Source organism: Bombyx mori, chromosome 16, assembly GCF_030269925.1.
Source record: "Bombyx mori chromosome 16, ASM3026992v2".
Taxonomy (NCBI): Eukaryota; Metazoa; Arthropoda; class Insecta; order Lepidoptera; family Bombycidae; genus Bombyx; species Bombyx mori.
In genome coordinates this window covers 3,236,967-3,249,839 of record NC_085122.1, presented here as the reverse complement: position 1 = coordinate 3,249,839, position 12,873 = coordinate 3,236,967, and the positions used below count along the sequence as shown (strand labels likewise).

Genomic DNA, 12,873 nt, shown 5'->3' with positions numbered 1-12,873 from the left:
CTTGCCCGACGTTTAAGTTTCTTTTCTTTCTTTCTTTTGAAGATTACTGGTGGTAGGACCTCTTGTGAGTCCGCACGGGTAGGTACCACCACCCTGCCTATTTCTGCCGTGAAGCAGTAATGCGTTTCGGTTTGAAGGGTGGGGCAGCCGTTGTAACTATAATTGAGACCTTAGAACTTGTATCTCAGGGTGAGTGGCGCATTTACGTTGTAGATGTCTATGGGCTCCAGTAACCACTTAACACCAGGTGGGCTGTGAGCTCGTCCACTCATCTAAGCAATAAAAAAAAAAAAGATATTTTTCTGAAATTGAGGATCTTTGTTAATCATATTAATAAATATAAGGTAACTGTCGATTTATAATATAATATAATTTAGTTATAATGGAGTTCTAGTTTTTTTTTCGAAGCATTGCTTTTTAGTTTTTCAAAAAAAAAATACAGTTGTTTTTATGTTACTGGCGATTCAAAGTGAACCGTGTATTATATATTAAAATATAGTCACAATAGTTTATTCTAGTTTTTTCTTCGAAGCATTGCTTTCTAGTTTTTCGAAAAATACAGTTGCTTTTATGTTACTAGCGATTCAAAGTGAACCGTTTATTATTTAATAAAATATAGTCACAATAGTTTAGGTAACATCGAAGTTCGTAAGTTGACTTTTATCCACGTATCATGACATTTCTTCTTTGACCATCGTAATACTTACATTTATGGAGTCATAAATAAAGCTCTTTAGTCATTTTTTCCTCCTACCCATTCGCTAGTAACGTAAAAGGCTTTTCCAGCTTCTCGCGGACTGGTAGGTGAGCTTACGGGCTCGACCTGAGAGAATTTGCTGACACTAGCCCTAGCAAGAGCAGTGCTTCACAGAATCTACCACCAGGTCCGGTGCTTTTAGGTACCTCAAGCACCGGTCACCGTTCTCGTCGAACCCGTCGCTTGCAACGAAGGGCTCGACGAGTAAATTAACCCATTGACACAGTCCACTGAGTTTCTCACCGGATCTTCTCAGTGGGTCGCGTTTCTGATCCGGTGGTAGATTCTGCGAAGCACGGCTCTTGCTAGGGTTCGTGTTAGCAACGTCCTCAGGTTTGAGCCCCGTGAGCTCACCTACTAGTTAAGGTTCCGCTGATATAGCCTTGAATCAATCCAGAAATACATGAAGTCAGCGTCGGAACGATACTTCGATAAGGCTATGCGTCATGATAATCGCCTTATCGTTGCCGCCGCTGACTACGCACCGAATCCTGATCATGCAGGAGCCAGTCACCGTCGACGCCCTAGACACGTCCTTACGGATCCATCAGATCCAATAACCATTGCATTAGATGCCTTCAGCTCTAATACTAGGAGCAGGCTTAGGGACCCCAGTAACCGTACTCGTCGAACTCGACAGAGGTCGACGTGCAACCTAACCCATGCATCAGCCCACTGATTTTCTCACCGGATCTTCTCAGCGGGTCGCGATTCCGATCCGGTAGTAGATTCTTTCGCGAAGCAATTGCTCTTGAGTTGTTATGTCTCGTTCAAAGGCGCTAGTTGTTAGCAAATCCCACCCCTCCTGGCTGAGCCTTTGCTCGCCCACCTGTCCTGGTGAAACTGGAAAGGCCTCCAGGCCACCCATAATCTTTCAATCACAAAAAAAAAACTATCACCGGATCGGTATTGCGACACACTGAGAAGATCTAGTGTGAAACTCAGTAGGTAATAGTCGTAGTAAGCCGTAATAACTTATTACCTATTTCTCAGACGCAATTAAAGCCACGATTGCTTTACCTGTAACCTAAGTTAATCGAAGCGACAGAAATAAAAAACATAAAAAAATAGACTAGCCGACTTAGCCTAATAGGTGTATGGCTCTAATAAAGAACGGAAAAAAAAGACTACGTGAGATTAAATCGTAAAATTATTTTTAATTCAATGTTAATTAATAGAATGGTGTCTTTAATGTTTTTAATATGAACAAACAAATGTTATGTCATCGTGTGAGACATTTCAAAAGAGAATGTGATTTCTTTTTGTTTTTCGGTCGCGTGTCATTTATACGTTCGTCAGTTGTTGGCACTTCAGGGGTGTCATGTTTAGTTTGGAAAGGAAAATGTATAAAGATATTGCCACTCCACACGGATGTCAAAGATAGGGTTGACGAACGTACATTTTTTTTTTAAATTTTCAAACAAAAACATGACGTTAATACGGAATTTCAAAGAGCTGCAATACCAAAAATATTATTAGAGGCATTTTAAATAATTGTAGATTCGATACCTAATTAAAAATATAACATTTTTTTATTATTGAGCTCACAGTCCACCTGGTGTTAAGTGTGTACTGGAGCCCATAGACATCTACAACGTAAATGTGCCACCCACCCTTAAAACTTATTCTAAGGTCTCAAGTATAGTTACAACGGTTGCCCAACCCTTCAAACCGAAACGCATTAATGCTTCACGGCAGAAATAGACAGGGCGGTGGTACCTAACCGTGCGGACTCACAAGAGGACCTATACCACTAGTATATTTATATTCAGCAGATTGAATATGGCCAAAATGCAAAACCCTATTTATGTTGTAAAGTATTTGTTATCCCCAATGAAAATCATGTTGCAAAATTCTGTATGATCCTCGTGTGCCGTGAAGCAAAAACCCATATTTCAACGAGGAACCTTGTAAGTTAATCAATTCTGATATATATAGAACGATAGAGGAAAAATCTTTCACTGGAGTCGGTCATTTTGCTCGATATACCAATTACGGTCCGAATGTTGTAGTTCGGACTTGTGTATGACGGCGCTGGCATTTTTGCGTTTGCATATTTATATTTTTCATTGCATAGACGGGTGAACGAGCTCACAGCCCACCTGATGTTAAGTAGTTACCGGAGCCCATAGACGTCAACAAACGTAACCACCACCCACTTCAAGACACGAGTTGTAAGTCTCAATTGAATAGTGCAACAGCTGCCCCACCCTTCAAATCGGAATGTATTTCTGCTTCGCGGCAGAATTGAGGGTTGTGATGCCTCCTCTTGTGGGCCACCAATAAAACGACACTTGTACGAAAGAAATGTTATTCGGATCCCAGTTTAGGACTGCTAGTACCATATTCTGATAAGACTTCGAACTTTCATATGACGGATTCATGTGTACTTATATGATACTGGAAAATAAGTCGTCGTGGCCTAAAGGATAAGACGTCCGGTGCATTCGTGTTGAGCGATGCACCGGTGTTCGAATCTCAGACAATTGGTACCCAAATTTTTCTAATGAAATACCTACTCAACAAATGTTCGCGATTTATTTCCACGGTGAAGGAATAACATCGTGTAATAAAAATCAAACCCGCAAAATTATAATTTGCGTAATTACTGGTGGTAGGACCTCTTGTTAGTCCGCGCGGGTAGGTACCACCACCTTGCCTATTTCTGCCGTGAAGCAATAATGCGTTTCGGTTTGAAGGGCGGGGCAGCCGTTGTAACTCTACTGAGACCTCAGAACTTATATCTCAATGTGGGTGGTGTATTTACGTTGTAGATGTCTATGGGCTCCAGTAACCACTTAACACCAGGTGGACTTTGAGCTCGTCCACCCATCTAAACAATAAAAAAATAAAATAAAATGGATAACCGACTTCATGTCTCTCATCTTGAGAGCTATTTTTACGCGCAGATAAATGTCATTACCCTTCAGTTATTCATACCGTTATCGGTTTTACATTTAAATAATTGTTATGTATACGTAATAAGAACAATGATTCAAGTTATTATTAGTTAGTGCATTCGATATGTTTTTTTTAAGCTGTACTGAGGTCAACAGACCCGTATAGATAATAATAAAATCAATGATGAAATTTGCAAAAAATCTAATCTGTCGTCATCATCGTTGTCATGTTCAGTAATTTGTTGTCCTACCCCTTTTCGATGCCATAATCATTTTTTTTTATTGCTTAGATGGGTGGACGAGCTCACAGCCCACCTGGTGTTAAGTGGTTACTGGAGCCCATAGACATCCACAACGTAAATGCGCCACCCATCTTGAGATATAAGTTCTAAGGTCTCAAGTATAGTTACAACGGCTGCCCCACCCTTCAAACCGAAACGCATTACTGCTTCACGGCAGAAATAGGCAGGGTGGTGGTACCCACCCGCGCGGACTCACAAGAGGTCCTACCACCAGTAAAAAAGTTTTTTTAAGCCGTACTGAGGTCAACAGACCCGGTTAGATAATAATAAAATTAATGATGAAATTTGCAAAAAATCTAATCTGTTGTCATCATCGTTGTCATGTTCAGTAATTTGTTGTACTACCCCTTTTCTATGCCATAATCTTCTATCGCCCGCCATTTTCCTCCACGTCTGATTTGCTATTTCGACTATGTCATCGGTCCAGCGTGCCATAAGTCTTCCGTGACCTCCACGATTTTATCTCTGCCACCATTCCGTCACCGGAATCTGGGTAATTGATTATATCGTAGCGGTTTTCGCGAATCGTTTGATATAAATTTCCATAATTAAAATAATTTTTACGTTGCCTGTACCTGCGTTCAACGCCTTAGTCATCCGTGACCCCGAAAACGGTCTAGTATTCAAAAATGTCGGTAATAATATAATGACAGTAAAAAAACGCAATATTAAATCGTAAAAGTATTTTCACTTCGATAAAGCAGCACGACACGAGAACCCTCTCATCGTGGCCGCCGGTAACTACATTCCTGATCCTGCGGACAGAATGGAAAGCAGTCGACGTCGCCCAAAGCACGTCATTACGGATCCTCCTGATCCATTAACGGTACTTTTAGGTACCACAAGCACCGGTCACCATCCTCGTCGAACCCGTCGTTTGCGACGAAGGGCTCGACGAGCGAACTAACCCATAGACACAGCCCACTGAGTTTCTCGCCGGATCTTCTCAGCGGGTCGCGCTTCCGATCCGGTGGTAGATTCTGCGAAGCACTGCTCTTGCTAGGGTCAGTGTTAGCAACTCTCCGGTTGAGCCCCGTGACCTCACCTACAAACGTTAGGGTGAAGCTGAAATAGCCTCTCAAGGCTATCAGAATAGGTAGGAAAAAAAATATTTAAGAAAGCCATCAAGTATTCAAAATGTCGGTAATAAAATAAGTGACAGTGAAAAAACGCAAGATTAAATCGTAAAAGAAGTATTTTTAATATTACTGCTACATTGTAAGACTACACGGGCTGAAGCGAGGGTGCTAATTCGAAATGCCAATCTCAACTGCTTCAAGATTTAAGTGAATCGGACAAACCGTACAAGAACCTACTGATTACGATAAAAATATTAACCATTGACCTTTTATTATAGTCTTAGTGCCGTTAATTCCGTATATCTGATTCTCTTTTTGTCCGGTATCACTTAACAGTCAAACTATATAGTGGCAACCATAATTTTATCACGTAAGTTCTTTATGATAAAAAAGAAAATGATGAAAGCTCACCTTACAGCTGGTACTTAAAGAAGCTCTCGTGGTTGAGTGCTTTAGGTGTTGAATCGTTATCGGGGCTCATAGAAACCATAACGTCAATGATAATCAATAATCCCAATAACTCAATTGAGATTGCGTCTCATTTCACTTATTTATTTATTTAAGAATTACCGACAGGGTTTACAGTAAGACATAAAATAACATTGACATGTATAGAGCAATTGATAACTGCAACTCTAATTAGAGGCAATCACAGCATGCATTACATTAATATATCAATAGAGATTTAACAATACTATTAATAATAATAAAAAATTAAAAACAAAAGAAAGACAACAAGGACAGTAATACCCGAGTACTCAGACCAAGGCTGAGGCTGAGGTTCAACAACAACTTTTTATAATTTTGTTCTGGAATATTATGTTGTGTTGCTGTCCTCCGAATATTCAAAGTGGAACGCTTCGTGATAGCGATGATGGTAGTAGATCTATTTGAATATGCCCGAGCGCCTCCAAAGGAGACCTAACAACTCAAGAGCAGCTGCTTCGCGAATGAATCTAATACCTGATCGGAATTGCGACCCGTTGAGAAGATTCGGCGAGAAACTCAGCGGGCTGATGTTTGGGTTAGGTTGCACGTCGAATTATTTGCCGAGTTCGACGAGTACGGTTACTGGGGTCCCTAAGCCTCTTCCTAGTGTTAGAGCTGAAGGCCTCTAGTGCTGAGGTTAATGGATCTGATGGATTTGTAAGGACGTTTACATCATAGTATTTAAATATAATATATACTCTAAGAAAGTTGCTGATCATTTTTCGGTTAAGCCTCTTTCGCGTGAGCCATGGAATGAGATGTGACACAACATTTTTTTTACAATCTATTACTATATAGATAACGCTTTAACTTAAGAACTTGACTACATCTGAAGCCACAGCACGATTCAAAATAACCATTGTTACGTTTAGGCGTCTTAAACTGTTAACAATGGGGAGCCGGTAACAATGGTAAACAAACAAAAGGTATCGTGAATTCTTTCCGAAGCTTTTTGCCGATGACAAGATGCTTCTACGGTATTGTGAAGCCTCCTTTTGAATTATACTATTGTCTAGTCGTTAATATTCATAGTAAGAGCACTATTTTTAAATGTTTTGTCCGAAATATCTGGAACGTTGTGTGTGTGGAGCTTAAATTGCTTCTTTTGTGGCACTAGGTTCTTGAATTACTTGGATGTCCAACTGGTGCTAATTGGTTACTGCAGCACAAAAATATCATAACGAAAACACGGCCAAGTATGACATGAGGTCGGAGCCTCAATTGAGTTGTATCACGGCTGTCTCAATCGACTTGATAGCTTGACGGTAGAAATAGACAGTCGCGTGGGGCCTCTTCCAGTGGGCTTACAATTTACCCTATTTTATTTTTGCTTACGAGGGTGAAGGAGTTTACGACCCATCTGGTCCAAAGTGGTTACCGAAGCCCATAGATATAACGAAGTGAATGCTACCTCCATTTTGATACTTGAGATTTGTCCCAATTGTATTGTGATCGCGCAAACGATTTTTTTCCGTTATGGATTTTTGTTGTATGTACGTATTTTCATATTATTTGTATTTTAATTATAATACCTGCCTCCGAGATTTGAGCATGGGCATATTTGATACGTGTACGCCACGCATCAAAATCACTGCCACCAGTAGTAATGCAAATTAGATTCCTAGCATTCGTGACCAAATTAGATGACCCATGGTATAAGGCACACGCATATTGCCGTTGCATTTGAACCTTTGTGTTCTGCGGTCTGTCATTTTTTTTTTTTTTTTTTATGATTGAAGGATTACTGGTGGCCCGAAGGCCTCTCCAGTTTCACCAGGACAGGTGGGCGAGCAAAGGCTCAGCCAGGAGGGGTGGGATTTGCTAATAGCTACTCGAGCGCCTCCGAAGGAGACCTAACAGCTCAAGAGCAGCTGCTTCGCGAATGAATCTACTACCGGATCGGAATCGCGACCCGCTGAGAAGATCCGGCGAGAAACTCAGCGGGCTGATTCATGGGCTAGGTTGCACGGCGAACTCTTTGTCGAGTTCGACGAGTACGGCTACCGAGGTCCCTAAGCCTGCTCCTAGTGTTAGAGCTGAAGGCTTCTAATGCAAAGGTTATTGGATCTGATGGATCCGTAAGGACGTGTGGTCTGAGTCAATCGAGTTCTTCAATCGTCCGTTTTACCGGTCAAAAGTTGTATAGTGACCAGTACCAGTTTATGTTTAGTAGCCACGATATCTTCAACATTCCTTTTTCTGCCATGAACAAATTATGCATTCGGGTTTAAAGCACCGGGTGATAAATAATACAATGGCATAGAGTAGACTCTCCAATCAACTGTATAATACATGTATAGTTCAAGGTTTTTGACTGATGGGCCCTGATGTATAATTACTCCAATGTAGGTTCCGGGTGGAGTGTACTAAATTTTATTGGTTCCAACAAACAATGGCTACCAATAGTATGAAAAGAGTGTGGAACGGAGCGTTAAGATGTGAGTGAGAGAAAACGGTAAGAAAGGGAGAAGAGAATGACAGACAGAATGATAGATAAAAGGAAGATGGCGAAAACGGTTGAAAAATGAGCAAGGCGTAATATGAGCAAGGCCTAATATAAGTTATTAATTAATTTTGAATCTATCTATATATATATATATATATATATATATATATATATATATATATATATATATATATATATATATATATATATATATATATATATATATGTCGGCGCAAATATGACTATTTACCTACTGATCATCAACTAATTACTCTGTGATAAGAAATTGATGTTAAACAGTCCCTTTTATTGTAATTTCAATACTTTAAAATCTTGTAAACACGCTGACGTCTACCGAGCCCTATAAATACGGCCGTACTGTCTAGCGATTATTCATTCGTGTCCGAGCCGTAGTACAGTTCGGATCTCTCTGTAACGTTGTTATGCTTCTCGTGCAATATACGCAGTTCTCGTGAAGTTTTGTTTTGGAAGCCCAAACAAGAGTCATTCGTCGAGAACTTAATGACCGTGACGTCAGCAATGGTGACGTCACACTTTTTAAAAACATTCCTTCAGCGTTTCTCCTCCGTCATCAGAAGTGGGATCACATGCCGCCTCCGCTCAGCAACAACCTGGAGACCATTTAACCATATCGGCGGAAGAAGACTATCCTCCAGCAACAGCCGATGAGCCTATACATCTACTTCACAAATCAGCATGGTCGAGCAACAAAATCAACACTCAAAGATAAGTTTTTATTTTTGATTACTAAAATTCCACCACATAAGTACCACAGTGTACGCCTCGGCAAAAGTACCACAGTGTACGCCTCGGCAAAAGTACCACAGTGTACGCCTCGGCAAAAGTACCACAGTGTACGCCTCGGCAAAAGTACCACAGTGTACGCCCACTACATAAGTACCACAGTGTACGCCCACTACATCACACTACACAACATCCTTATCCGAACACCTTAAATAAATCTACGAGAACCGCCGAGAATTCTACGAGAACCGCCGAGAATTCTACGAGAACCGCCGAGAATTCTACGAGAACCGCCGAGAATTCTACGAGAACCGCCGAGAATTCTACGAGAACCGCCGAGAATTCTACGAGAACCGCCGAGAATTCTACGATACCCTCCGAGAACCCTACAATCAAATCGCATTAATAATTCTCAAACCTACATAGTTACAAGTAACGCAAGTATAACAGATGCGCTACTCAGAGAAACATTTTATTCCTGCAGGTCAATGAGAATCAAAGAAAAACCTACGAGAATCAACGAGGCCGGTGCAGAGCGCGCACCGCCTGTCAGTATGGCCGTGTCGGCGCAAATATGACTATTTACCTACTGATCATCAACTAATTACTCTGTGATAAGAAATTGATGTTAAACAGTCCCTTTTATTGTAATTTCAATACTTTAAAAACTTGTAAACACGCTGACGTCTACCGAGCCCTATAAATACGGCCGTACTGTCTAGCGATTACTCACTTCGATAAAGCGGCACGACACGAGAACCCTCTCATCGTGGCCGCCGGTAACTACATTCCCGATCCTGCGGACAGAATGGAAAGCAGTCGACGTCGCCCTAAACACGTCATCTCGGATCCTCCTGATCCACTAACGGTGCTTTTAGGTACTTCAAGCACCGGTCACCGTTCTCGTCGAACCCGTCGCTTGCGACGAAGGGCTCGACGAGTAAATTAACTCTCAGACACAGCCCACTGAGTTTCTCGCCGGATCTTCTCAGTGGGTCGCGTTTCCGATCCGGTGGTAGATTCTGCGAAGCACGACTCTTGCTAGGGTTCGTGTTAGCAACATCGTCAGGTTTGAGCCCCGTGAGCTCACCTACTAAAGTTAAGGCTACGCTGAAATAGCCGCTAGGGCTATCAGCTTAGGTAGGAAAAAAAAAAAAAAGCGATTATTCATTCGTGTCCGAGCCGTAGTATAGTTCGGATCTCTCTGTAACGTTGTTATGCTTCTCGTGCAATATACGCAGTTCTCGTGAAGTTTTGTTTTGGAAGCCCAAACAAGAGTCATTCGTCGAGAACTTAATGACCGTGACGTCAGCAATGGTGACGTCACACTTTTTAAAAACATTCCTTCAGCGTTTCTCCTCCGTCATATATATATATATAAATGAATTGCTGTTCGTTAGTCTCGCTAAAACTCAAGAACGGCTGGACCGATTTGGCTAATTTTGGTCTTAAATTACTTGTGGAAGATCAGAGAAGGTTTAAAAGGTACATAAATATGAAAGTTCCGGAATTAAATAAAAAATAACAATTTTGTTTTTCCTTTGATGTGTACGGATGGACGTCGGACGGATTCCTTAGTTTGTTTTAAGTTTATTTTATACAAAGGTTTAGGTTTAGGCATTACGAAGTCTGCCGGGTCAGCTAGTTATTATTATAATAGAAGATTTTGGAACAGTGAAAGTTTTATTTTATGCGCTACGATCCCTATTCTACAATAGTAATTGATATTTTCTTATACCTATTAAAAATATGGGTTCTTGGTGTAATTCTTCGTCTTCTTTCCCTTAAGCCATAATATGTGTGGTCGGCGAAGTTTGTCCTCTTATCGTACTGCTAAGGGATTTGGAATGGGTCTTACGACCGACTGCTGGCCTAACATTAATTTTCCTTGAGTTATACCACCATTTATGCATTGCAACGTGGCATAAGATCGAAGGGCTTCTTTGTATTATGTATTCCATTTTTTATCTATACTTAATATTATAAAGAGGAAAGATTTGTTTGTTTGTTTGTATTGAATAGGCTCCGAAATTACTGAACCAATTTGAAAATTTATTTCACTGTTTGAAAGCTACACTATTCCCGAGTGACATAGGCTATAATCTTTTTTGAAAAAAATTAGGGATCCTTACTAAAGCCAATCCAATAATGTAACCCAAAGTGTAAAAAATTACCTAATATATTTTTTACATCGCGTGCCCTGCGAAAACTATTGATTATAGAATAAAATAATGTACTACGACTTTGTAGAACACATTATTATTTACAAAAAGTGTCGCGACAGTATATGTCTAACTGCTATAGATATGCCACAATAAGTATTCTTTTATTTTTAAAAATAAAACAACGTCAAATATCGTTGAAATTTTTGTTAAAGACCCGAGCGGAGCCGGAGCGGGCCGCTAGTTTTATTATAATTATCAATTCCTTGTCACATACGTAATGTCCGTATAGGTTGTCTGAATTAAGTCAAAATGAGGCAGGCGTTCGAAAGCTTATTAACATTATTTCTGAGTACGACGTTTTCTGACGGCAAAAACACAATTCAATATTATCTCAGTAGAGATCTCGGGCATTAATCAGCCACAATGAAGGCTAGATTGCGCGGCTTTTTGCTGACTGAGCCCAGTCTGCATTTAGACTTAATCGAAAAACTTGAATCCTATCTGATTGTTGATGGACGACCTTAACGAAAACGTCTAACAAATAAAATGTACCTCTACAATGGGTAATTAAGTAATTTCAATTTTTTTTTCGTTTCATTCTTTACTAGACGAGATTTAGTTATTTATTTATTACACTTCATGTAAAATTTACATTGGCGGATTTAATGCCTAAGGAATTCTCTACCAGTCAACCAAAGGTAGTGCGGAGTAAATAGTGTTAGATAATAGCAGTAGTAGTAGTAAATAGAGTAAATAGTGTAGAGTTATTTAAAGATTTGTAAGAAACAAGCAGCTATCAAATTCTGTTTTAAACTAACTAAATGTCAAAATAGATTAAAGTCATCTCAAATTAGAGACAATTAAAAATAAATGTGGGACATTCAACATTGCATGCCTGTGAAATTTATAAATTGGAAAAAAAATTGATGACCAGTGACAGAAAGTATACATTATTCAGAATTTTAAGACCTCAGAGGTAGCAGCTTTTTGTAAACTGAATGTAGGCATGAATTTATGTAACATGTTATTTTTTTATCGTAACAGTCGATATATAGCACAGTGAATATAAGTTTCTACCTAAAAAAATCGTTCCACACAATATTCTGGATATTCTAGATGTTTTAGCGGTAAAATAATATTTTTCTAACTTGTAAATGTGTCTCATTTCTTTTCTTTCTACAAATTCTATTTAGGTATTATATAATATTCAACTAAAGATTCTATTAGTATCTCTTGTATTGCAATACAAACACTTGCATGACAAAACTTAGAAGGTCTTTAGTTAGCGTAAATTAGTGACTAATACAATAAGATTATGAAAATTTACATTCACAGGAATATGTTTATAATATTAATTTAAAAAAAAAAAACTTATTCTTCTTTATAATGTACCGTTTAATTAGTTGTTCTATTAAAAAGCTCTTAGCCTTTTGACTTTGAGATAAAATTCTAAAGATTGTAGGTTCAATGTACCCGTTATCGTCGCCCAAGATTTCGTTGGAGGTTCAATCTGGTATTTGTTCTGTTGAATTAGGTCGTGCTTCATGATAAAGCATTTCTTCCTGTTTATTATTTAACTAGCGGCCCGCTCCGGCTCCGCTCGGGTATTTAACAAAAATTTCAACGATATTTGACGTTGTTTTATTTTTTTAAATAAAAGAACACTTATTGCGGCATAACTATAATAGTTAGACATATGCTATCGCGACACTTTTGTAATTAACAATGTCTTCTAAAAAGTCGTAGTACATTATTTTATTCTATCATCAATAGTTTTCGCAGGGCACGCGATGTAAAGAATATTTTAGGGTAATTTTTTTACACCTTGGGTTACGTTATTGGAGTTTTAGTAAGGATCCCTGATTTTTTCAAAATAGATTATAGCCTATGTCACTCGGGAATGGTGTAGCTTCCAGTGAAAGAATATTTCAAATCGGTTCAGTAGTTTCGGAGCCTATTCAATACAAACA

General features: G+C 39.3%; 1 protein-coding gene across 1 annotated transcript in view; it reads left to right on the top strand.

The window, feature by feature from the left end:
- Positions 1-12,873, top strand: part of LOC101745621 (somatomedin-B and thrombospondin type-1 domain-containing protein) — a 71,110-nt gene that overhangs the window by 537 nt on the left and 57,700 nt on the right. The window lies entirely within an intron of this gene.